This window comes from Sus scrofa, chromosome 15, assembly GCF_000003025.6.
Source record: "Sus scrofa isolate TJ Tabasco breed Duroc chromosome 15, Sscrofa11.1, whole genome shotgun sequence".
NCBI classification, from domain to species: Eukaryota; Metazoa; Chordata; class Mammalia; order Artiodactyla; family Suidae; genus Sus; species Sus scrofa.
The window spans coordinates 72,040,601-72,067,665 of NC_010457.5; the positions used below are offsets into that span (position 1 = coordinate 72,040,601).

A 27,065-nucleotide genomic window follows, 5' to 3' on the forward strand; every position below is an offset into this window, starting at 1 on the left:
AGGCTAACGTGGCTGGAAATGTGCGGTGCTTAGTTCTTTTATGGGCTGGATAATTTCTTACCTAAGGAGTAAGTGGAGTATTCTAAGTATTTTGGAGAAGGGGTGTGGGTTTCCAGGAATTGGGCCAATGTCGACTTTTTGCGCTTTTCAGGTCAGCCTCGGAAGCGTCCTGGCGCTGGGGGGTGTGTCGGTCAGTATGCTAATGTATTCCAATGAGTGCGTAAGGACGCTCAGCGTCTACTGGGAAGTCAGATCTTCGCCATCTTGAGCCTGGTCAGTTCTGAGCGCGTTCTGTCCTGTCGTATTTTTCTCCAAGGCTGTGTCATTGTTTTTTAATGGTTGTGCCCTGCCGCCTTCCCTCCTGGCTCAGTGTTACAGCATCCTCCTTGGTAAGATCAGAACGTAAAATCCCCATCTCTTTTTCGTTCCTGCAAATGGAGTCGGGGAGAAAATCCGGGAGGGTGAGAACACTTCAGAATTCTGTGTGAATGAGGGGTTAGGAAATGCAGTGATTTCAACTGGTCTGGTTTAAACTGGATGAAAAATTTAAACTGGATGGAAAAAAGTGGTCTTGGCATTACATTCCCCCTCTATGGGTTGCCCTGAGTCAGTTTAGAGTCAACTGTCAGAAAAGCACGGTGAACCAGCTGCTGCTTTCTCTTATTTTAGGAAAGAGGAAAACCAAAAATTATTCTTTAAAATTTAAGGAAACATAGAACTACCTTTGAACTAATCAAGGACACTTTAAAAAACAGTATTAGGATTTTAAGACCATTTTGAGAAACAAAATTCACCTGAAAATGTTTTATGTTCCAGTCTCTCAGAACACCTGCTACCAATGTCAAATATGTGAATTCCATGGGATATTTGGCCATACCTCACATTACCATGCAACCAGGGCAAGATTTTTCTTGTTCTTTTTGCTATTTTGCAAATAAAACTCTTCTGTTTGCAGTGCGCAACTGTAAGCACTCTTTTGTTCCTGTGTGAGAAGGGCAAAAGAAATGAACTTAAATATTTCATTTATGAAACATTATTTTGTTACTTGCTTTGTTTGCTTCCTGGAAATTCGTATTTAAATAATATTTTTAAAGAAACCTTTGGAAGTAATGTATTGACCTTCATTTTTGTCTTTTGTATAAATAGCCCTGAATTGCTGTGATTTTTTGCCATGATCATGCCAGATTTGTAATAAATATCTGTGTACTGATAAGGAAAGAGTGCCTACCCACAGCACTATCTGGGAGAAATTCCTCCCCAGGGGTTATGGCTGAGATCAACTAAGAGGAAATAAAATGACAAAGCATCTTTCATTTCCATCGTTCCCTCTCAGATGACTACAGAGAACAGGATGTATAGTCCTGTAGTACCCATCACTAAGATTTACAGCGATTGTTCCTTCCTTTCAGATTGCTGTTACTTTCCTCAGTGTTACATACTGTCATTAAATTCTCCACCCTCGCTATTACAGCTTCCATTACCACCCACATGGCACTACGGCTTTATCCATGGGTGGCAGATGTTATCACCATATGTCATCCGATCAATTTTCCATTCAAGGGTAATGTAATGTTTGGGGGAAAGCCAAGTCACACTTTAGAAAAGGCTTTCTCTGTAGTCTTCACCAGTCGTAAATGCAAGCATCCTTTCAACTTCTTGGCTCTGCTGCCTAACCAAAAAATCAGCAGGGATCTTAGGGATGCATTGCATATTTCTCTGTTAGTTGGGCTCTCTCTCGCTATCACCTGCCAAATTGTTTCCTATTAAGGAGTTTGGCTCTCTTTTGCTTTCCTCTGCTTTTATTCTTCTCAGAATATTCTGGACAGAGAATCATTAGCGAGATGAAATACCAAAGGAGATAGTAGTTTCAGGTCTAATTCACAAGGCTGTTACTAGTTTATTTCTAGAATCTATATGTTACCTTCTTGTTCCAAAAGTTGGCAGTGCTCATAGAGTTTGAAATTCTCATTCTGTGTAATTCTAAAGGATAGCCAACACCAAGACAAGATCAATTTATCATTTTTTTTATGATTTGCACATGTTCTTTCCCTCACTCTCTTTTTGTTTTCTTCTTTATGCTCCACATATTCTCTCGACTCCACTTCCTCTCTTGCTGTGGATTATACCTTTCCACATTTATTAAACACTTACTATTTGCCAGTCACTGTGCTTTGCTCAACATATTTAAGTGTTAAAAATACACTTCTAAGTTTTACGAATGTTAAAGATAAACCTTAAATTGCTTTGAAACCAGTCCAGTCTAAATCACTGGATTTCCCATGCATGTTGGGTAATTAAGATGTGGAATGTTTGGGAAAAGAGAAAGTGAAAACAGTTACTTGTTTTTATTGATCATAAAATAATGTCCCTCTCAAGTGCTCAAGCTGTCTCACAGTTTGGTGAAGAATGTTCTCTTTACATATCCACAGTCATCGATATTTTAAAGACTTGGATTATGTCCTTTTTCCATTTTCGTCTTTTTTTTTTTTTTTTTTGGTCTTTTTGCTATTTCTTGGGCCGCTCCCACGGCATATGGAGGTTCCCAGGCTAGGGGTCCAATCGGAGCTGTAGCCACAGGCCTACGCCAGAGCCACAGCAACGCAGGATCCGAGCCGCGTCTGCAGCCTACACCACAGCTCACGGCAACGCCGGATCGTTAACCCACTGAGCAAGGGCAGGGACCGAACCCGCAACCTCATGGTTCCCAGTCGGATTCATTAACCACTGCGCCACGACGGGAACTCCCCATTTTCGTCTTAGAGTTTTGAAGTTATCAAATCTCATGGTCAAACTCATTCGAAATCTGTTAATTTTAATGATCATTTGACTTGTTTTTCTCCAGATACTTTATTTTATGTCTTTCTTAATATATGATAACTAGCAATTACTGTGGCATTTCAAGTGTAGAAAAACTGTAATTTTATTTAAAATAAATACACACTTTAAAAAATTTCTCATTTACTACTAGAAGATAGGTTTATGGGCATTTTTGGTATTATTAAATACTGTCTTTAAGAGCCAAAATGATATCAATCTCTACCTGAGTTATACCTGATATTCAAACATCATCATATTTTAAAGTTTAAGTTGTTATTCAATTATAATTCTATCTACCTCTAATGAAAATCACCTACTACTTTATTATTCATTAATGCCAACCTGTAAAGATTTTATAGTTTTGTTTACTATGAACTCTTCAAGAAATATGCATGGAATCAGAACACAAATTATTTTACTCTTCCTCAAGAACATTTTATTTATATCAATTAATTTTTATAAAACTAACAACCCTATTTGCAGCTGTTTTCAGCATGAATCCCTGAGGAAACCATGTTATCAATTTTATTTTTATCCAGAGCCTCTTATCTCTAAGCAAATTCTTTGTTTTGATGCCAAATAATGGCAAATTATGTCATTTTCCACAATCCTATATTTTGCGATAATTTTGGAAACAATTTTTTTTTAAATTATCACTTACCCACATAAAAATGTAGACTCTTAAAACTCTCTAATAAAGAGATCACAAGGCAAATTTTTTTTCTCACGAAAATATGTTGTCACCTTTGCTCCCCATTTACTCCAGTTATTGCTGTGGTCCATGATCCTCCTCTTTGTTATGCATTCTGTTGGGGTGCATCTCAAGGCCAGAAAGTATACCTGCTGTCTAATTTGGGTGTCTACATATTGCCTAATTCAACACTCCAGTTCTACAATGTAGATCATTTATATATATATATATATATATATGATACTATGACATAATTTGCCTCTGTTAGAGTAGGAGCTCCATAGAGTCAGGAACTAGCTCTTGTGTACTGTAGTATTTTAATACCAAGAACAGAATTTTTCATGCTGAAATGTTCAATATATATTTGTGAATATATTTAGAAGTACATTATTAATTTTCCACAAGCGACTAATGAATAAATTCTTGTTAAGTTCCGTCAGTCCCTAAGTGATTTTATTATATATCTTTGAGCATCTTTTACTGTCTGAAGATTATCATTGTGTCCTCACATGAGCAGAGGCCACACTGATGATGTACTCGTCTTCTGGCACCTGAGTAGTTTGTAGCAATATGCAAAATACTTTGGCCAGTTGCACCAAATTTTACCCTTGAGTTCTTATAAACATTTGGGTGATTGCCAACAAATCTTGCTGATCTGTTTACTCCTGTGGATCAGTTAGCTCTAGAGCAGTCTTAGTACTCTTTACTGCCTTTTGATTTGATGCTTCTGAATCACAATTTCAAAAGGCAATTTAGGAATCCTTTAATGACTTCCTCAGTGAAGACTGGAATGAAAAATGATTTTCTATATTTTTCAATCCCTTGATATGTTTATGAGACCAGAGACCTGAAACAGTTCTGCCAGTCCTTAGGCTTAAATTAATTTTTTTGAAGGTCTTTTATCTTTGACAGTCTGTCTCCTTGTATGGAGCTTCTTACTCCTGAACTACATAATTTTGGATATATCCAGACTCTCCCTCTTCAAGGTCATCCCAATTCCATTCACTTGGTAAGTCCTTGACTTTTAAAAATACAGGTTTTATTAAGATAGTCTCTAGTTAGTTAAGGATGGTTAATTTTTATTTAATCATTTGGTCTGTGCCAAGCCTCATCTGTTTCCTTAGTGTACATTAGTATTATTATCCTAAAACCTTACTTCCACAGCTCAACTGTGGGAATCTTCACAGTTGATACATAAAATATTGAAGTCCTTTCTTATTACAACCTGCTCTAATTTTTAGAGTTTTATAAAGGTTGGCAGTTCTTTAAATGTTGTGGATTATCTTCACTTTCCAGATTTTAAAGAATTTTTTTATTATTTAATAAAGGCATTTAACCTTTAATATTTCCTTGTCAGGAAAGATTTTTAAAGTCACTCAGACTGCTCTCAGTTCTGTTTCCTTTGCTTCTGGTAACTTGCACCTGGTTTACTATGGTGATCAAGGGATCCACCTGTCATTGTTCCTCAGAAAAATATCTCCTCTATCACTATCAGCTCTGTTATTCCAGTCCCTTCAGTTGGAGGTGTGGTCTAGGTAGAGACCAGCAGTGGCTATGTGGCTATTTGATGCCTCTGCTTATCTTCAGCTTCTTTGGATTGAAATGATAACCTAATGATGAATGTGCTACAAGATTCTTGTCTTGGGTGTATATAAAGTATAGAACTTGTCCCCATTTCTTTATCTCCCATTTATTCTTAAAAAAAACTTTAATCTGCCTCCTGCCCTAACCAACCCACTGAAATTGTTTACTTTCTGTTTAGCAAAAAATAAAAGTCAAATTCAATGGACAACAGTGCTTCTAAAAGTTAAGTCAGACAAAGATAATTCCTGTATGATATCACTTATATGTAGAATTTTAAAAAGCCAGTCTTGTTAAAACAGAGACTGAAATGGTGGTTACCAGGGGATGGGGGGTGGAGGGACAGGACAGATTTTATTTAAGGGCTCAAACCTACCAGTAGTAAATAAGCCCTAAAGATAGATATAATGCACAGTATGATGGATATGGACAACAATATTGTACTGTAAACATCAAACTTGCTTTAAGAGATTAGAACTTAATTATTCCAATTCCTAAAAAGAAAGGATAATTAGAGGTTCTAATTATCAATACAATGGCATTCATATTACAATATATAAATGTACCAAATTAACATGTGTACCTTAAATTTACACATTATATTCAAAATTACTTTCATGAGATAATGAAATAAAAAATAAAACTTAAATGTACATACAGCTCACCCAGGGATCTTGTTAGAATGAAGACTAAGATTCAGTTGACTAGGGTGGGCCTGAGATTCTGCATCATAACAAGGGCCAGGAAATGGCTAAGCTGACCACAGTGGACCTCATTATATACAGCAAGACACCAGAATTGCCATAACCTTTGCTAGATCATCTCAAATTCTTTACTCCTTTGCTATACCACTCCCTTGGTGTCCCTCCAGGATAATTGTTCCTCTAAGCATCTTTTCTTCATTCCACTTCCTCTGTTCATTCTTTAAAAGCGCAGTTTCATTCTCAATCTACTTTTCCTACTGGAGTGATAGTTTTCCAGCTTTAGTACACAAGGAAAATTAGCTGGGAAATTTATTAAAATGCAGTTTCCTAAGCCCAGCTCCAGAGATTCTGATTCAGTGCATATGGGCTGGAGTCTGCTAGTCTGCATTTTTAATTCTGATAAAGGAATTTCTTGGGCCACAGTTTTGTGAAGAACTGCCTAAGGCCACTCATTTGCTTTCACGGCTTTGGCCATGCCCTAGATGATTTCCATATTATATCTACACCCCAGACCTTGTCATGATTTCAACTGACTACTTAATATTTCTATCTAGATATTTTAAAAAATTCAAAATGTCAAAACTAAATTTGTTAGTTTTCTTCTCCCAAACCTCTTTCTTCCCCCCTCTATCTGAGATTACAGGACCATAATCTAACTAGAAAAAAACCTAGTTAGAGTTTGTTTCCAAAAAAAAAACCTCACTTATCTACTGAGTCACTGATCTACAGAATGGTTGGCAAAAATATCACCTGGGAAAGCTTGCTAAAAATGCTTAGTCACAAGCCTCTCAATTGTGGATTCCTGAAGTCTGGAGTGTGGCCTCTAGATCTGCATTTTTCACAAGCCTTCTTGCAGTGACTTTGATGCAGATGGCCCCCAACTCCACTTTAAGAAATGGTATCGTAGGGATTTCTCCAGCTATTCCTAGCAGTAGGACCACAGAAGCTTGGAAAGCATCTCCCATGGGACAGGACTTGAAATGGGAGTCAGGGATAGTGTAACCTTCCCCTTATCTCTAGTGGAGCCTCTCAAAAGCTACCCTGAATAACTGAACACAAGAAATAAAATCAGTGCACTTCTATCTAATGTCAGTTTCAGCTGACAGCCACTCCCTAACCAGATTGATACCCCTAAAATCTTTCCATATTTATTCCTGGACTACCAGTGATTTGCTGTCCTTCTAGTTATTGTTGGAGATATACATTTATGCTACTTTTTTTTCCTCCTTTTGGTCTGATTTCCATGAGGACACATTACTGATTTAAGAAATTAAATAGGAAAGCCTGTAAATATCTCCAGTAGACAGCACATACATACTTCTAAGGTGAAGATAACATTCATTATTTAATTTATAGCTCCCCATGGAAACTTTTGCAGACCCTCACTAGTGAAAGCTCAATTAATAGCACTTTTTGTCATAAAGAGCCATGGTTTATATTACATTTTATAAGTTAAGAATTCAATCTGTATATAGTTTAAATTCCTTGTCAGTCCCAGACTAACTTCCTTTAAGCTGTGGACATATTTGCTTTGTTGCTTTAAAGAAGTCTAATGATGTCTTGTCAATTGTCCTTTTACACTCATTACACCTCTTTGTTCAGAATTAAAATGACTTTGCCCAAGGTTATTAGAATAATATTGAAATTCAGTTAATCACTTTAGGACAAGGCAACCAAATGGCTGATTCTTTTTCAATCTTTAACAATTTCCATTGTTCACATATAGAAATTGATGCCAGTATTTAAGGAATTTGAGGTAATGTAAACCAACCACCTTTGAAATATTTAAATAATCTAATATTCAGGATGAAATATGTTTTTCATACTGACTAGGCTCTGAAACTGATTTTAAATGATAACAGTGCAATTTTTCACTGAGAAAAATCAGTGGGAATTGAAATATTGGCAATGTACCTGTTTTACCATGAGTGTTTTGCTTTGTCAGGTAAGGCATTGATCTACCCTATTTTCCTAAATCCAAAGCAAGACATTTTAGCTTAGCCAAGTTCACCAGCAGATATTTTCCATAGTTTGGAGCTATTCTTTGAAATATTTTTCATCCCTTTATTATTTTCTTCTCCATGTTCCTTTTCTCCACTCCCTGCCTCTCTCCCAGCTGCAAGGATTTGTCCTCCAAAGGAGTGGGGGTGGGAAGGAAGGAGGGATGGAAGCAGACAGAGAGCATGAGCCGGAGAATGCCAGGATCTGGCTTTTGTTATTGGTTGGCTGCTGCCTGATGGATAGACGAGGGAGGAGTGAACTCTTCAGTCTGTTCTGACGGAGCCGAAGTACAGAAACCATATTTACAGGTAAGAGCAAAAAAAAAGAAAATTCTTTTTCTTCAAAAAAGAATGATTCTCAATTCCTATTGAGACAATTTTATCATATAAAAATTATCCTGAAGACATTTCCTGAAAGTATGTTCCTTTCATTACTTGAGGAAGCTTTGTAATGAGCTGTTCTTCCTCCCTGCAAAAATCCTTAGCTGATAAAAGCACCAGAGGCATGTCTTATCTTGGATAACTTTCTAGTAAGTGTTATTGAAGCAAAATTAATAGATAAAATGAGTCATCATATGTCTTGTTTTGTTTGTTTTTATTCAAGCTTATGTTACTAGAAATCAAAGAAAGGTTGAGGAAAGCTTGGCAAATTCCACAGGTCCTAAGAAAATGGAGCTTTCTTTGAATATACAGTGTAAAATTTCATGTGGTGTTTTGCAATATTTATAACACAGTAAATGGATTAAAAGAATTTTTGCAGTTTGTAGACTCTTTTGGCACTAATATAGTGTGAATTATTTATATGCACATATACCCTTTTATTTAGCTCACTCCTCTTGATAAAGCTCAGACTATTGACTAGTTTTATCATTTTATTTATTAAATTGTAAGCTCATATGATAATCAAACAACCCTCTCTATCTATCAACATGCATGAAGCAGTTTCCATTTTCAAAGCTCAGAAACCTGTTTGTGAAGGATAAAACATTGCTGTAAAAAAATAGCATATTACTAGGCAAGTTCACTGGTTGTTTCCTTTATCAATCAAATATATCTAGATAAGAATTCCGTCACAGCATTTATATTGTTGGTAATATCCCTAGTGTAATATTTTTTAACGATTTGAAAGTTAATATTTTACTTTACCAGTTGCTATTCTTTCTTAACATTGTCTTTTATTTACCTGTAGGGAAAATAGGGGAGAGTTTCTAAATAGACTCAATGACACACAGTAAAGACATGAAAAATACTTTTACTCCAAGTCCATTTAACTTTATAGTGATTTTAATTCATAAATATTGGTCAGTTAAGGATGGAGACCCTCGTTAAAATGGAGCTCCTTTTTTAAGAGATTATTACAAACTTGAACACACTGGCCATCAGTTAATACTTGTTGATTATAATAGTAAAATAAAAGTCTTTATGATGTAAATGATTTGTTCATATTTTAAAAATATTGCTTTTGAGTGAGTCACAAACTAATAGGAATGAATACGTGTAATTTCTAAGGATTTTTTTTTTTTTTGGTCCTGTGTTTGCTTTTTGTTTTTGTTTGGGAAATGGATTTTATTTTTGAAGAGCAGGCAGAAAATAACATTTCTTGCAAAATTGAAAAAGGGGGGGGTGAAAAACTACTGAATATTGGATAAAGATTTAAATGAATGGAGAATTTTCTTTAATTTCCTAAATGTACTAAACATAGTTAATACTATGTTTACACACTTAAGTGTCATATTGACCCAAACAAATACTCTTGCGTGATTTATTTTGAACTGTTGCTGGATTTCAAAAATATTATGGTACTAAAATATTGCCATGTTTCTAATTATTGATGGATTCTACTGATCTTGGTCTTCAAAACAAAATGATGGTAGAAATTAATCTACCCAAAGATTGGAATTTAATGTGATATGTAAAGACCAGCTATTCATCTCCTGAAATGTGTTAGAGAAAATAAGTCAAGACAGTTATACATTTTTAAAATTATAAATTCCAAGTAAATCTACCTCCAGGAATGAAGGGGAATTGATGAAAATTAGAGAGCAGAGTTCCACATGGTTTTAAATTATTCTGTTTCCTTGGAAACCAGCTGCTGCAGATGCATTTTGCTTTCTTTGGCTAAAAATATCATCCTTTTAATAATCGCTAAGGGAAAGGTTCTGAATAAAACCAGAGTATATTGTTGTTGCTTTTTATAATTTCCTTAATGGCTGACATATTTTGGATAAAAGTAGATAAGCCCTTTTGCAATCAGCATTTCCTATCATCCGTGGGCAGACGTCTGCACGAGATGTAGCTATGGTAGCTTTTACTGCAGAGGCTACAGGAAAAAGATTGTATGTGTGTGTGTGCACACAAACTGGAGTGCAGGCAAGAGAGAGAAAAAAAAAAATCATGAAAGAAAACAGTTAAGAGGTTCCTGTCCAAGTGAAAGATGAAACAAGGCAAATGAAAACTGTGTAAGGCTGCTCTGTGAGAGATGCCCAAGCAAAACCACTTGTTTTTCCTTTAATGCAAACATTAAGATTCAAATATAGGTTTTTAATAGAGACTGCTACCATCCAACTTTGTCTCCTGGTGCACAATACTTTCTTTCCATTTTATCTTTATGTTCATAGTGTTTAGTAGGATATTGAATAAGATAATAAATTAAGAAACATTTTTTAATGTATCAGTCATTTTAATCATAGAAAGAAAACTCAAGAGTTATGTTCAGGCTCTGGATAGTGGGGTAATTTAGTACATGTTTTTACATATTACATTAAGAATGCTTTTAAACTTATTGTCCAGGCATATTTTATTAATGCAGTCATTTCCTTACTTTTGTAATCTAATAATAAGAAAATCACACATTGCAACAGCCTAAAAAATGTTTTGCAATAGTATTAAGGATATATATTTGAAATTTAGTAGGATTTATTATAAATACACATATATACTTTTTGTTTTATTTGAAAACATTTGCTTCTTTTGGAAATAATTCATTTTATATGACTTTTCTTTATAAGAAATAAAAATCACTATTATCATTACATTTTCCTCAGGCAGTTTCTTAAATTAAAACATTTTCATTATAAATTTTTTCTCTCAGCTATTTGGCAAAAGGGAAAATCAGCATAAAGCTGTTACATCTTTCCTATTTTATTATAATTCAGATGAGATTCCTAACTCTATCTTCTCTTTTACCACTTGTTTAAATGCTTTTGACATATATCTTATTTTTGTAATATTGACCTTAGTTTATTCGATTTATTATTAGCAACGGAGCAAATGAATTCCTACCTGCCTAACCCATGTTTTAATATCTAGACAATATATTATTTAAAGTTAAATTAATTTGGTATGTCAGTATGTTATTTTTCAAAAGGAGTTAGAATAATGGGAGATGTTTAGCTTTTATCAATTAACACAAGCAAAACACTTCAATGGCAGTACTTTCATCGTAAACACAGATGACAATAAAGAGCACGCTAACAACAAATCAAAGAGACTAGTAAATGGATTACACACCTTGTGCAAATATCTCATTTAGGCACAATTAAAATTCAAATATCTTTCAAGTTCCTGAAAAAAATGCTTTTCAGACTTTCAACTGCAGATAATTTTAAAATACAGTTTTTTAGTGGTCTCTCTGTACTGATCCATGCTTATTTGCTAAAAGTCACTTGCCAGATCATAGTTGAGTGAGTTTTTATAGGTCTCTTAAGTCTCACAAAATATATTCAAGAAATATTGATAACTTCCCCCAACTTATATCTACAATGAAAATAATATGCTGATTTGGCAAACAACTTCACATTGCGGGAAACAGAAGGAATTTAAAAGAAATGGAAATTACACCAGGGTAAGAAAGCTTGGGTCAGGTTTCACAATGTTCAATTTGTGCTCCATCCTAAAGGTAATTCGAGCAAATGAAAAATCATGTTAACGTATTTACTATGGTAGACCATAACTCAAAGATATTATTGATGAGAATTTTTTTTCTTTTTTTGGCCACCTCATGGCCTATGGGGTTCCTGGGCCAGGGATCAGATCTGAGTGAGCCACAGTCACAGCTGTGGCAACACCAGATCCTTAACCCACTGTGCCAGGTCAAGGATTGAATCTGCATTCCAGTGTTCCAAAGACACCACTGACCCTGTTGAGCCACAGTGGGAACTCCAATCAGAATTTATTTTTGATTTAGTATATATCTAATGCCTGATGGTATAATATAGGACTTACATAGATATGGAAAGGGAGTTGGCCCAAAGCAGCATTATTACTCTTTAATTACCATTTTGTAAATCAAGGAGCAAGGAATGATCAAGCAGATGATCCCATTTGGATGTTTCACATATCTCAGTGAATCAGTTGGGCAAATCACTTGATTTCTCAGCCAACTTTTTGGATCTCAGTTATCATAATAGTGTAAACAATTTGACCTGAAAATTATTGAATGTGGACACTCTGAGAATACAGATTCAATATAACTTTTCAAGCATTTACTTCAAGATTATGACAACCTTGGTAAATGTCGATGATAATTCTAAGGAGCAAGAAAACTACTTGATGGGACATCATCTTTGCCATCCATTCATTTTAATCTCATGGCAAAAAAGTAGATAGTAGCCATGCGATTTATTCCCAAAGAGTCTTTGTGCTTAAACTAGATCAAGAGCTTAACATTCTCTTCCAAATATAACAACTAAGGGTGGTGCACACATTTCTCTGTTTCTCCTGACTCACATGCACCTTCATAACCACCTCACCAGTCAAGGTAGTTCTTGTGTAAATTTTTATATCTTTAAACAATATTGACTATAAAGTCCTCTGGTAAACACTCATTTAATTTTCATTATTCCCTTTGGATATTTTAGTCTTCCATTATTCTAAAAGTGTGGAACTGGCCTGTAGAGATAATTCCTTCCTGGATTGCTTATTTTACCTGTGAAGAAAGTAAGGCACAGAGAAGGATTCCCATAATGACCTTTTTAGTTTGAAGCTGAGCATTATGCAAAATACAATAGCCAAGCACTATGAGTTTGTAATAAATATTGGATATAATGAATTAAATATTGGATGAAAGAAAAGTAGAGTTTAGGAGGACCTTGGAAGAAGGCGAAAAAACATTGTGTGGTCAGATGGTCTGCAATGCGTTAACGACACAGGAATTTTAGAGTTGCACAGAATTCCCCAGTTTAGACCTGCCTTTGGTTTCCTATCATCCTGATCACTTTGACTTACCAACATAATCTCTGACTTTCTGTGAGTTTGCTGTCAGAGTCAAAAATGCATTTTAGTTTTATTTTCTAACAAGTGTTGATATAGTTAGCTGCTGTCATGTTGTGGCTATAAATGAAACAAGTAATTTCCTAAACAGGACTTTTGAATGTATTTACAAAGATTTTCATTTCCTTTTATATCTCAAGTTAGGCTAGCCATAGAAAAATCAGTATTTGTCATTAATCATTAGCGAAGTAATACTGTTTTTGATCCTGTCAGCATATTAAGGCAGAAAGATTCTGGGAAAGGTTTTCAAAAGTTATTTAAAAATTATTGCCTTGTTCTTTCAAAATTTCTTTCTTAAACCTCATAAAACTCATACTGAAAACTTTAGATTGTTTGGCTACTGTCATATCTGAATCCGTAAGGAGGCCCAAGTGGACTCTCCTACCCTGCTCTCTGAAATACCCTAGGACTGAGGGTTGAATGGGAAACTCAGAGCTTGAGGAGGCAATTATAAGCTTCTATATTTAGAGATCTTCACATGCCTTATGGACAGGGCCACAGCAGCCTCAGTGCCACCTCATTGCCACCTCAGGCCTGTTCTGTGCTCCTTGCCATGGCTCCTTAGTGTGCTCCTTCCGGTCACTTCTTTAACTTCTTTATAACCTTTTATCAACTAACTCAATTAAAGTTTTTGTCTTGGAGTTCCCGTCGTGGCGCAGTGGTTAACGAATCCGACTAGGAACCATGAGGTTGCGGGTTCGGTCCCTGCCCTTGCTCAGTGGGTTAATGATCCGGCGTTGCCGTGAGCTGTGGTGTAGGTTGCAGACGCGGCTCGGATCCCGCTTTGCTGTGGCTCTGTCGTAGGCCTGTGGCTACAGCTCCGATTGGACCCCTAGCCTGGGAACCTCCATATGCCGAGGGAGCGGCCCAAGAAATAGCAAAAAGACCAAAAAAAAAAAAAAAAAAAAAGTTTTTGTCTTGTATCATCAACATCTACCATAATGCCTAATACATTTTATGTGCCCCCTAATTGTTTTGCTGACTGAATAAATAAGCCAGTAATCTTGTCAGGTAGTCATCTTACCCTTTTCTTGCATCTTTCCAGTGACTCTCATTATATGCTAAGATGGTCCCTTTTGTTTATTGACACTCTTCAATGTGACAGTATTCATGCCACAAGAATGTCGTAAAGCCATGCAAAATTTTGTATCGCACACTTTTTATTGTACAAACTCCTTTGAAGCTCTCTGAATTTAACATGGGATTTCATCTTTATACAGTCCCGCATTTCATGACTCCCTGCACTCTGCTGTTTCTTTATATTACTCCTCTGTTCTGATCACACACAGAGTCATCATTTATTAAATCAATGGACTAATTGTAAATTAATGTACTAATTATAATTTTTATATTAATATGTAATATAAATGTTAAATAATGTTTGTGTAAGAAAATGTAGTAATATGTATTTTACTGATCTCTGATACACATACTCTTATTCAATAAATACCCACTCATTTGAGCCAGAGTTATTCAGTAACATTTGATTAAAGTTTAAATTGCTCAGCAGTTTTTTTTCCTGCTCTGGGCCCACTTTCTGTCTGCCATTTATCATGTGTTCTGGTGAATAATTCGGAGTTGTCATGCTTAACAAGTGATAATGCTGAATCAGCTACAAAGAGGGTTTAATATGTCTCAAGGTAAAGGTAAGCAGATAAAATGGGATAGGTGGAAATCCTCTTCTACTATAGCAAGGAAGAGCTTACCACCCACACACCACTCCACCCCCCCCCCAAAAAAAAAGAAGAATGTCATGCCCTGATGCAATGTCTGGGGAGTAAAGAGTGACTACTAATGCATCTTTAAATATGCTCATGTACATAGGGAATGTACTGTGTATATATGTATGTGTATATATATATGTATACACACACACCTTAAATGGATTATTCAGACAGCCAGTCAGCACATCTGCTTCTAGAAATGCATACTCTAGTACAAATAGGATATCATAACTTTGGCCAAACTATTAGTTCTTTAGATAGTACAGCATAATGATTGATGGAATGCATAATAAACTTAGCAGTCATGCAGACTATAGTTCAGCTTCCAGACATGCCATCTTACTGCCTGTGTAAATTTGGACAAGTTACTTAAACTCTCTGAACCTCAGTTTCCCTTTCTGTGAAATTCATTTATCTGCCCAGTGATATGGTAAAGATTGATAGATTAATGTAGAACATCTCTCACACAGAATTTGAGACATAGGAATTGTGTGTAATTTAAGTTGTTATTGCTAGTCATCCTTTTCTATTAATAAGCCAAAAATAGAAGGAGAAATTAATCCCCAGGGTTTTTAATGGCTTCCTAAATATTTTTCCTCATTAGGGGATTGAAAAAGTTCTTTTCCCCCCTATTTTGTTCATATTAACTACAATTAACTCATTGGATATCAGCCGGCTAAATTAGTACTGTAGGAGATAGTGAAATTGCAAAAACAATTTAAGTGGTAAGATAACATCATGAGTCAGGAAAGAATGTGATGTTTAAAAGTTTGATTTCAAATGCCAAAATACCTGGGTTGGAATGCTGCCTGTGTTAAGACTAATTGGCTTTATGACCTTGGCTCATCATCTAACTTCTCTATGCTTCAGTTTTTAATCTGAAAGTGGTACTACTAATAATGCCTACCTTATATGGGTATGATGAAGATTAAATATGTTGATGTATATTGTATTGCTTGTCTATTACTTTGCAACCCATTACCACAAACCTAGCAGTTTAAAACAATGCCCACTTTTAGCATGTAGTACCGTAGGTCAGAAGTCTGGCAGAGTGAGGCTAAATTCTTAGCCTAGAGTCTCACAAAGCCAAAATCAGGGTCAGCTCACCTGAATTCTTGCCTGGTCACTCTGGGAGAGAATCTATTTTGAAGCTAATTCTTATTGGCAGAATTCAGTTCCTCCTGGTTGTCAGACTGGGGTCTGTTTCCTCCTTGCTGCAGCTAGAACCACTCTCAGCATTTACGGGCTTAACACACTCCTTGTCATGTGCCCCTTCCATCTTCTAAGTCAAACACAGAGAATCTCTCTTGCATGGAATCCTTCTTACCCTTAATTTCTCTCCTCTAGTTCAGAATAAAGCAGTTCTTCCCATTTCTCTTTCAACCCATGGGGGATGTACCAAACTCCATAATCTTTGAAACTAGCATTTCTCTGCAGACACTACAACCTGGGCTAATTTCTTCCACATTTTTGCTCTTCTGTGACTAAACTCTTTTTTTTTTTTTAATGATTTTTATTTTTTCCATTATAGTTGGTTTACAGTGTTGTCAATTTTCTACTGTACAGCAAAGTGACCCAGTCACATATATACATATATACATTGTTTTTTTCTCACATTATCCTCCATATCATGCTGCATCATAAGTGACTAGATATAATTCCCAGTGCTATACAGCAGGATCTCATTGCTTATCCATTCCGAAGGCAAGAGTTTGTATCTATTAACCCTAGATTCCCAGTCCATCCCACTCCCTCCCCATCCCCCCTTGGCAAGTCATAGACATAAGTTTCTTTTCTGTGGGAAGGTTCATTTGTGCCATATATTAGATTCCAGGTATAAGTGATATCATTTGATAATTGTCTTTCTCTTTCTGACTTCACTCAGTATGAGAGTCTCTAGTTCCATCCATGTTGCTGCGATTGGCATTCTTTTGTTCTTTTTATGACTATGTAGTATTCCGTCGTGCATGTGTACCGCATCTTCTTAATCTGTTCATCTGTCCATGGACATTTAGGTTGTTTCCATGTCTCAGCTATTATGAATAGTGCTGCAATGAATATACATGTGCCTGTGTCTTTTTCAAGGAAGGTTTTGTCTGGATATATGCCCAAGAGTGGGATTGCTGGGTCATACAGTAGTTCTATATTTAGTTTTCTGAGGTACCTCCATACTGTTTTCCATAGTGGTTGTACCAATTTACATTCCTATCATCAGTGAAGGAAGGTACATTTTTCTCCACACCCGCTCCAGCTTTTTGTTATTTGTTGACCTACTCATGATGGCCATTCTGACTGGTGTGAGGTGGTGTCTCATAGTAGTTTTGATTTTCATTTCTCTAATAATCAGTGATATTGAGCATTTTTTCTTGTGCTTGTTGGCCATCTGTATATCTTCTTTGGAGAAATGTCTATTCAAGTCTTTTGCCTATTTTTCAATTGGGTTGTTGGGTTTTTTGTAAGTTGTTTGTATATTTTAAAGATTAAGCCCTTGTCAGTTGCATCATTTGAAAGTATTTTTTCCCATTCCATAGGTTGTCTTTTTGTTTTTTTTATGGTTTCCTTTGCTGTACAAAATCTTGTCAGTTTGTTTAGGTCCCATTGGGTTTTTTTTTTTTTTTGTTTTTTTTTTTTTTTTTGCTTTGATTTCTTTTGCCTTGGGAGACTGACCTAAGAAAACATTTATAAGGTTGATATCAGAGAATGTTTTGCCTATATTCTCTTCTAGGAGTTTATGATGTCTTACGTTTAAGTCTTTAAGCCATTTTGAGTTTATTTTTGTGCATGGTGTGAGGGTGTGTTCCAGTTTCATTGATTATACATGCAGCTGTCCAGTTTTCCCAGCACTGTTTACTGAAAAGACTTTTTCCCATTTTATGTTCTTGCCTCCTTTGTCAAAGATTAATTGACTATAGATGTATGGGTTTATTTCTGGGTTCTCTATTCTGCTCCATCGGTCTGTTTGTCTATTTTGGAACCAGTACCACACTGCCTTGGTTACTGTGGTTCTGTAATATTGCCTGAAGTCTGAGAGAGCTGTGACTAAACTCTTAATTAATATCAATTCCCAGATCTCTCAAGTCACCAAATTGTCCATTTCTCCCTTGGAGATTTTCATCCATTCCTTACAAACTCTTTCTTCCAGTCCTGCTTTTCCTTCATATTCCCAGGACCATTCAATCTACTTTCACTTTTATTCAACTTTATTCTGCATCTATCTGTAGATTCAACAATCTGTCCCCACTCTTACTCTAGTTTTTTCCCAATTAAACTTGGTAATCAACCCAAGCCCATGGTTGTATCCCATCCCTCAAAAATGTCCTTGTAGTGGGTAAATAAAAGGAATTTAAAAAAATATATATGGTTGTAGAGGTTTACTATTCAGTAGAGTTGAGCTCTCTGGTGTTATAGTTATATAATCGTAAAATCAATCATTGGATAGTTTATTCTGTAAAACCTGCCTAATAACAATAAATATTTACATTCTTGAAGGAAATCCATACAAATTATTATTCAACTGAAGTATTATTTTAAAAAATAATTTCCATTATTAGAAAGGGCAGTATACCCAACATTTATAGTAGTTCTGACCTCAAAAGAACAAATTATATTTTTACCTTTGGATTCTTTCATGACCTGTCTCCATTCAGTTCATAAATTGAACATGAAGATTAGTAATGTATTTCCTTCTCTTACTCCTAAATGTTAATACTCTTTTTGTCTTTTGAGTGACTGGTTTTATATAAAAACATTTAACTGTTGTTTTGACTATTTTAATTCAAAATCTGACTCTTTTATTTGACTGATAAACAGAGTGTAACTATTTTCATATTAGGAACAGTATTAAGAATAGTCTTTTATGTACTTCTCAAAAGGAATTATTGGATATAGGTCAATAAGAATACAATATTCCTGTTAGACATATTAAGATCTAAGTAGACTCTACTTTTTCGGATGTAGGACACACAGGATTTTTTTAGGGGACCCTGAATTAGAATTCTAAAACTTCTCTTTTTGGCCTCGCCCACAGCATGCAGAAATTCCCAGGCCAGGGATCCAACCCACACCACAGTAGTGACAATGCCAGATCCTTAACCTACTAGACCACCAGGGAACTCCAGAATTCTAAAACTTTTAACAAATACCGTAATATTTTAGATGTTAGAAAATATAAATCATCATAGGCCAAACACTCTATGATATAAACGACAGCAACATCTTCTCAGATCCACCTCGTAGAGTAATGACAGTAAAAACAAAAATAAACAAATGGGACCTAATTAAACTTAAAAGTTTCTGCAAAGCAAAGGAAACCCAAAGCAAAACGAAAAGACAACACAACGAATGGGAGAAAATCTTTGCAAATGAATCGACTGACAAGGGCAGAAGATCTAAACAGACAGTTCTCCAAAGAAGACATACAGATGGCCAAAAAACACATGAAAAGATGTTCAATATCACTCACCATTAGAGAAATGCAAATCAAAACCACTATGAGGTGCCACCTTACACCAGCCAGAATGGCCATCATCACAAAGTCTACAAACAATAAGTGCTGGAGAGGGTGTGGAGAAAAAGGAACCCTATTACACTGTTGGTGGGATTGTAAATTGGTGCAACCACTGTGGAAAACAGTATGGAGATGCCTCAGAAAACTAAAAATAGAACTACCATTTGATCCAGCAATCCCACTCCTGGGCATCTACCCACAGAAAACCATGACTCGCAAAGACGCATGTACTCCGATGTTTATCGCAGCACCCTTTGCAATAGCCAAGACATGGAAACAACCGAAATGTCCATCGACAGAGGAGTGGATTAAGAAGATATGGTACATATACACAATGGAATATTACTCAGCCATTAAAAGGAACGAAACACTGGCATTTTTAGCAACATGGATGGACGTAGAAATTATCATGCTAAGTGAAGTCAGTCAGACAATAAGACACCAACATCAAATGCTTTCACTGACGTGGAATCTGAAAAAAGGACACAATGAACTTCTTTGCAGAACAGATGCTGACTCACAGACTTTGAAAAACTTATGATTTCAAAAGGAGACAGTTCGGGGGGTGGGGGGATACACCAGGATTGTGGGATGGAAATGCTATAAAATTGGATTGTGATGATCATTGTACAACTATAAATGTAATAAATTAATTGAGTAATTAAAAAAATAAAAGTAAAAATAAAAAGATACATAAATCAAGTCACCTGTACTTCTGTCTGCTTCCTAACAATTTCTTCCAGCTATCTACTCTCAAGAGCGTATTCTGTGTTACAGGATGACTTAATATTGTTTAGGATTACTCTCACTGGACTATATGGATGGGACAAACCCAATCAAGGACATTCGTAATGACTCTGTTCTCCCTTCCCACCTATTACTGCAGACATCTGAATGGGGGTAGCATCTTAATCTCTCCCACAATTTAAGTTCTCCTGCATGATCTCACTGTCTGTTGCCATGGAAATAATTGTAAGATTGCAATTTTAATACTACAGCCAGAGCACACTACAGTGGAATCAAATTGGCAAATGCAAAATACGATGAATCTATTTCTTCCTTCTCTCCGTTTCTTATGTTTTGGAACATTTTTTCCCACCCTTTATATTTACTGATATCTGTTTACAGATATCTAATTAACAGTTCATTCTCTCTTTAATGTCTCTGGCAAGTTTCTTCAAGGTCACCATAGCTAAAACTATAAATGTGAACAAATCCACACAAATTATTTACATCTATTTCATACCAGTTAAAGAAAAAATTACAAATAGTTAACTATAACTAATAAACAGGGTACATCAGCATTTTAAAAAAATCCATCAACAACTCTCAGTTTGTAGGAGGTTTTCTGCAAGTCTTTTAAAACCTCTATATGTCACTTGAAGATAAGAGAGACTTTTCAAACAATGGCTTTTAAACAGGGTTATCACTGAGCCAGAGTCCTATAACCCTTGCAGTAGCAAGTACTGGATATATATTTTGAGAGGGTGATGGATAAAATAGTTAATAACTCCTTGCCTCCATTTTTCCATCAAGGAAGTCTTTGATATAATGGCCACTGTCCATATAATGCCTCTTCTTCACCAAAATAAAAGAAGTATTACTTTAGAGTAATAAAATCTTACTTGTTCATTGTTAATTTTATTTACCAAAGCATTACCACAAAGTGGTACAATATATCAAAACATTCTGTTTGAAACTAGGCGGTAAGGTGGCCCCCACCATCATCAAATATTTAATAAATTAAGACACCATAGATGGTTTTAGGTTAAAATTATATACCAACATTGCTTCGGAAGCACTTTACCCTTCTTTCCCATTCTAATTTCTTTTCTAAATTTTTCTCCCCCCAAAGAAACCTCTTCAGACCTATCACTGGTCAGGTTAACTGTTCATCTGAGCTGCTATATCCTTAATTCTAGACAGCCTGTTCCATTCTCCCATCAAATCTATTTTTCTTTTACCATTGGCCCTTTTTAAAAAAAAATAAATAAAATAACAGGCAAGTGAGTAGTCCTTTGAAAGTATATGTCAGATCTTATCACTCAACTACTTAAGCCCTCCTCATGTAGAGTAATATCCAAAGTCCTTACAAGCTCTACACAATTGAGCCCCCAGTACCTGTCTAACCTCAATGCCTGCTATGCCCAACTCCTAACTTTGGCACACACCATTCATTTGGACTGGCCTGCTCTTTCCCCAGTTGTCAACATCACTGGCTCCTTCACCTTCCTCATTGTGACATTAATCTACCCATTAATTAAAAATCCAGTGCTCTTTATTAGCCAACCTTGTAGTTGCTATACCACTTGGCTACTTATCTTTCTTCATAGTGTTTATCTCCACAGAACATACATATTTAATTTACTTATCTGTTTATTGTTTGTCTAGCCCTTCCCCCAACAATACCCAGTCAGTACTGTTAGAGGAAGGAATTTTTTGTATGTGGTTATTTTATCATTTTCTAGCATATAAAATAGTCACTGGTACATGATGGAAACTCAAGAGATATTTATGGAATAAATAATAAATGGTCTCTTAACAAAGTGAAAAAAAAAAGACAAATTTCTTTTCTATAGAATGATATAAATATCTGAACAAAGACCCTCAGATCCCCTTGCTCAATAATCTGAATTGGGATGTATTAAAAGAGGAAGACAATGGTGTTTAGCGTTGAGGCTTTCAGGATTCAGTAAGGTGAAGATATTCTTTCAGAAGCAAAGCCATATGCCAGCTGAAAATACTAGGAAGCAGAAAATACAGAAACAGAGAAAGCCAGTCAGCAGAAGGACTTGGGGCAAATATGCCCCACAAAATATAGCTGCTGAAATTGAGAGAGACCATAAAGCTACAGAGAGACACAAAGAAAGTGGCTAGTCTTTTTAAGAAAGCATTCTAATTAGATTTGTTCCTTATTACATATAGGACTGCCACACTGAGGTTTGATAGCTTAACATATCATTCTCTTTTGTAGCATATATTGTACAAGCATCTTTTGTAAATAAGGTTTGTTCTCCCAACTTATGCATCTCTAGCAAATGTATTTCAGGTATTGTGTTGGCTAATGGGGACAAGAAAGTTTTCATTCCTTAGTTTGTTCACCCTTCCAAGTCACAGGTCTGAACCATTCTTTGTCTATCTTATGAGCCAGTCTAAGTGGGGCTTTAAATTACGATGTAATCTAAAAACCATGCCCTTAATTTTATAAAGAAAATTAATAAGAGAAAGGAGTATGGGGCATATGAAAGCTAACAATGTTAAGGACTCCTTCTGAATGTGAATGGGGCATTGGCCAGATTTTAGAGTGGATTAAATTGGGAAAGCATACAGCTAAAATGACGTGGGCCTGAGCCGCGTCTTTTCCCTTTGGCCTGAGTGTGTATCTCTAGTTTGCCACAGTTCACACCACTTAATACCCTCTGTCTCCTTGGTTGTGTTCACTTATCATTGTGCCTATGCTACCATTTTCCTTAGGATAGAGAAGTATTTCTTGATACCTTTGTTGCAAATAACAGTAGACAAAAGACTAACATGACTTCATGATTTTATTATATCTGACCCTATTTACTCATTGAGGTTAACTGCCATTGTAAGAATTTGTGTTTACAACCACTGATCACCTTAAGAATTGCTTTATGACTATTACTGTCAGAGATCTAATGACTCATCTTAATTGACATTAACAAATATTTAAAAAAATGCATCAGGCTACCTCTCACTAGTTGTCACTGACCATATTGGTACAAAGAGTTAAGAGACTTAATGTTTTAACCAGCAAAAGATTTAGAGACTGTGGTTTACCTTGTATAAAATCTATTCAGCAAGCTCCTATGGCATAGGACTCAAGTATTCCCTGTAGCTCAATTGAACTGACTAGAAATATGATAAGGAGTGTAAATTCTGCAGGTATTGCTATTCCTAGCAACCAATTTGATTTTTGATGGACAAAGAGCTCCAAGAAAGTAAATGCCTTTGTACTTGAGAAAAAAGAATTCCCAGGCAAGATAGACATGCCCTAATCAGTATGCTCTGGGTATGACAGCATGCTAGTGAGTGATCTATTTCATTCTGAACCCTGGCTCTGTCAATGACAGTACATGATTTACTAGAACAAATCAAATAGATGTATTTGACTCCTGTTTGACATTTCAAAACACTGAATCATATTTTCTTATGCAGCCCTCTGATTCCACATTCTTAATTTTGACTTTTTCTTATACTATTGTCAGAGTGAAAATGCAAATAGCAATGAATCAGGGTAGAACTGTTTTTCAATTCTTGCAAACATTATGGAAAGAATAATTTCTGCATAGATATGATAATCTGGTAGATGTGGTTCAAAAAATTACTGCCTCCCAAAATGATTTAGAGACCTTGACTATGCAATCAGTGGTCAAATGTTTCAATGCTCCATTGTTCCCATTCCTGTTACAGGTACATATGACAGTGCTGCAGCGATGAGCGGAATTTTAAAAGGGAAGTTGGAAGAAATTGACGGCTCCTCACCCTGCTCCTCTGTGCAAGAATCCGATGATGAAGTTTTTAGCTCTGACATTGCTGCCAGTATTGATAGGGTCAGTCTGTCCACTTCTAATCATTTCACTGGTGAGTATCTGAGATTCTATTTCAGGTACTCTAAATTGTGTTGTGTGGCTGATTCTAGGCGTTTTTATATGTATCCACTGGCTATATCTGCACTCAAGCTGTTTATCATAGCAGACTTAATTTGCAAAACATAACACCATTTTGGTTAATTAAGTCTCAGTAGTCTACTCTGTTTATCTCCATAGAGTGAGTATGAAAGGCAGAAATAGTCCAGTCAAAGGTAAGCAAATGGCAATTGAAAATAATTTCATCTATGCCTTCAGTTTTCTGAAATAGATCCATCTTTTTGAAATCTAGCCATTTGAGCTGTTTTGAATGTCTAATACTGGTCATTGAATTGTGGAATACTTGCAGTGCTGAATATGACATGTTCACTTCCTAAGTGAGAAAACGATGTTTGTTTTAATTTAAAAGAATGCTGCTCTGAAATAAAAGCCTTGAAAACTGCGATTCTATAGTTTGGACACTAGTAAACCTCAGACCCAAGGCCAGGGTCATGCACTACAGTAAATGAAGCTTTCTACACAAACTTCTAAGCAGTTCATATTAATGAGCAACCTCATTTAACTTGGTGTGATATGTTCAAACTTAAAATTATATCCATTTCAAATTGCATTTCTTGCAACAGATGCTCATATGAAGACTTTGAAACAGGCAAATATTTTCTGACATCTCCACATCCATTCAACCCCAGTTGTTAAAGAAACAGAGATTTTCAAATTACTTTTTAGGACAGTTGACATCAGGCAAAGCAAAACTAAAGAAGGTCAGTAGACGTCCCAGAAGTCCACCCTCACTTCATAAATAGATGATGGGTATCAACTTCCTTTTAAAAGAGCATTCCATAAATAAGGGTAAAAATTATCCAATACAAAGAGAAGTAGTTTTTGTTTTGTTTTGTTTCATGACAATATTTCTTACCATTATTTTCCTAAGGCATTTGTGTTTGGGTTTTTTTTTTTTAGCTCACCAAAACAGCCATTTATGATTCACACTGAAATTTTACACTGTAACAATGTGACCCCTCTAATTCCATTTTTAACCCTTCTGTCCCCCACCTCCAAGAATTCAAAAGTGTGTTTGGTATTCATGAATTCTCCCTCAACATTGTTAGAAGCATTTAGAATAAAAAATAGGTAAATTGTATACATCCATTTAGTCTCTGTATTATTTATCTCTTGATTAAAGTGAAACTTATTTTTTATGAGCTGGTAGAAAGTATTGAAAAGCAAGGAGAAAGTAAAGGAACAACTTAAGAGAAGGGAGGAAACAATAGCTGTTTTGAGAAGAAGATTCTGTAGTTACGTAGGACAGTTATCGTCAATCAGTGGATTGGGGGGATAAGTTTTGTTTGAAATTTATCTATAGCCTCTTTGCCTCTTCCTCTAAGTGGCTGTAGCCTTGTGGTAAGCACACACCTTGCTGTCACCGAGGATACCTATAAGAACCCTGAACATTGAACAATGCTTAGACTTCTTTATTGAGTGAATGGATTAATTTTTAGACAGTTTTCACACTTTTTTGATAAATAAAAATTGTACATATTTAATGGAAAGCATGATGTTTTGATATACTTATTCATTGTGAAATGATTACCACATTCAAGCTGATTAACATTTCCATCACCTCACATACTTACCTTTTTTTCTTTTTTCTCTTTTCTTGGTGGTGGTGGTAAGAACACAAGATCTACTCTCTCAGCAAATTTCAAAAATGTAATACATTTAAAAAATAATTTCAGACATTTTTTTTTTAAACTGGAGAGAGTGAGTCCACTGGATGTCCTTATCCCTAGAAAAGCAACAGTACACATTTAAATTCAAGACCCTAAGGAACACCCTATTAAATATGTTTTCTGTGTATCTTGAGAATGCCCCTTCTCTTAAGCCCCAGAGCACTGCAGGAGCTGCCTGGTATTTCTCAACTTTCCCCCCTTTAGCCACTCCTGAAAAACACCATCAGTCTAGACCATATTCCTTTGAGATCCTTCTCCTCTAGTGCAGTGCAGCATTTTCCACATACCTATAATATTTTTCAAAAACCTCCAGCATGCTTACAACCTCCTTTGTGTCTATACTTCTCCTTAAGTTACAAATTGACTCTCTCCTGGAAAAATCAATTGCAGGGCTTCTCTATGCAAGGTGCTTATTGATTTCAAGAGCTGTGAGTTCACAAAGTACCTATAACATCCATTTAAACACCATCAGGTCTTACAATTGAAGCTCAAGTTACTTTCCACAAGAAATTGATGTTCTGATGGTTTAGAGGAGTTTTAAAAATTATAGGTCAGGCACTTGCTATGGGTACCTGAACAGTTCCCTGGAGGATAAAAGTTTGAGTGGAGAGTGGTTTTATTTTTTTAACTTCCAGCATATGGAAGTTCTGGGGCCAGGGATTGAATCTGAGCTACAGCTGTGACCTGTGCCACAGCTGCAGCAATGCCAGACCCTTTAACCTACTGCCCTGGGCTAAGGATCAAACCCACAACCTTGCAGTGACCAAAGCTACTGCAGTCCGATTCTTAACCCACTTCGCCACAAAGGGAACTCCAAGCGTGGCTTTATTTGGTAAAATAAACTATTTGATAACTATTGTGGTCTCTGGTCATAACTTTTCTGTTTCATCACCATGTCAAGAGTCTATGGAGGAGACATCTACTGTTTATAGAGGAGATATCAGGCTAGCAAAGAAAGCAGCTGCAAAGTTTGATTAGCTTTCTTAGCACTTTTTGTTGAGAATTTTCAAGGGTTTTGAGGGAAACATTTACTAATACTCTTCCCTAGGGAAACAGTGATATGCAATCATTGAATGACTTGTAATTGAATGTGTGATCAAAACCATGATTTGGGATAAACAGTGGGGAGGAGGGTAAAAAAAGAATAAATGGAAATGTGACAGTAACAGGAGGATTTCCTGTTACTGTGGGTTATTCTCAGCCTGATCTCCAGTACAAAACCTTATTGATTATTTTATAAAATTGGGCAAATTGAGGAAGAAAATTCATTTTAATTTTTTGAGAAGATACAATGATCTTATATATCAGAGTAAGACAAAAAAAAGTACGAGAGTCAATCCTCATTTTGAATTAAAAGAATGTTAGAGCTAGTAGAGCCTTTGAGAATATCTAGACTGACGCCCTTATTTTACAGATGTGGAGAACACAGC

General features: G+C 35.8%; 1 protein-coding gene across 2 annotated transcripts in view; it reads left to right on the forward strand.

Moving 5' to 3' along the window:
- Positions 254-27,065, forward strand: part of CSRNP3 (cysteine and serine rich nuclear protein 3) — a 201,416-nt gene continuing 174,604 nt past the window's right edge. The window contains exons 1-4 of one of the 2 annotated variants that reach the window (XM_005671893.3): positions 254-389; positions 4,403-4,517; positions 7,910-8,102; positions 23,730-23,900. The gene's annotated coding sequence lies outside the window, so the exon portion shown is untranslated. The remainder of the gene's footprint in view (positions 390-4,402; positions 4,518-7,909; positions 8,103-23,729; positions 23,901-27,065) is intronic. The other variant, XM_021076406.1, reaches the window with a different exon arrangement.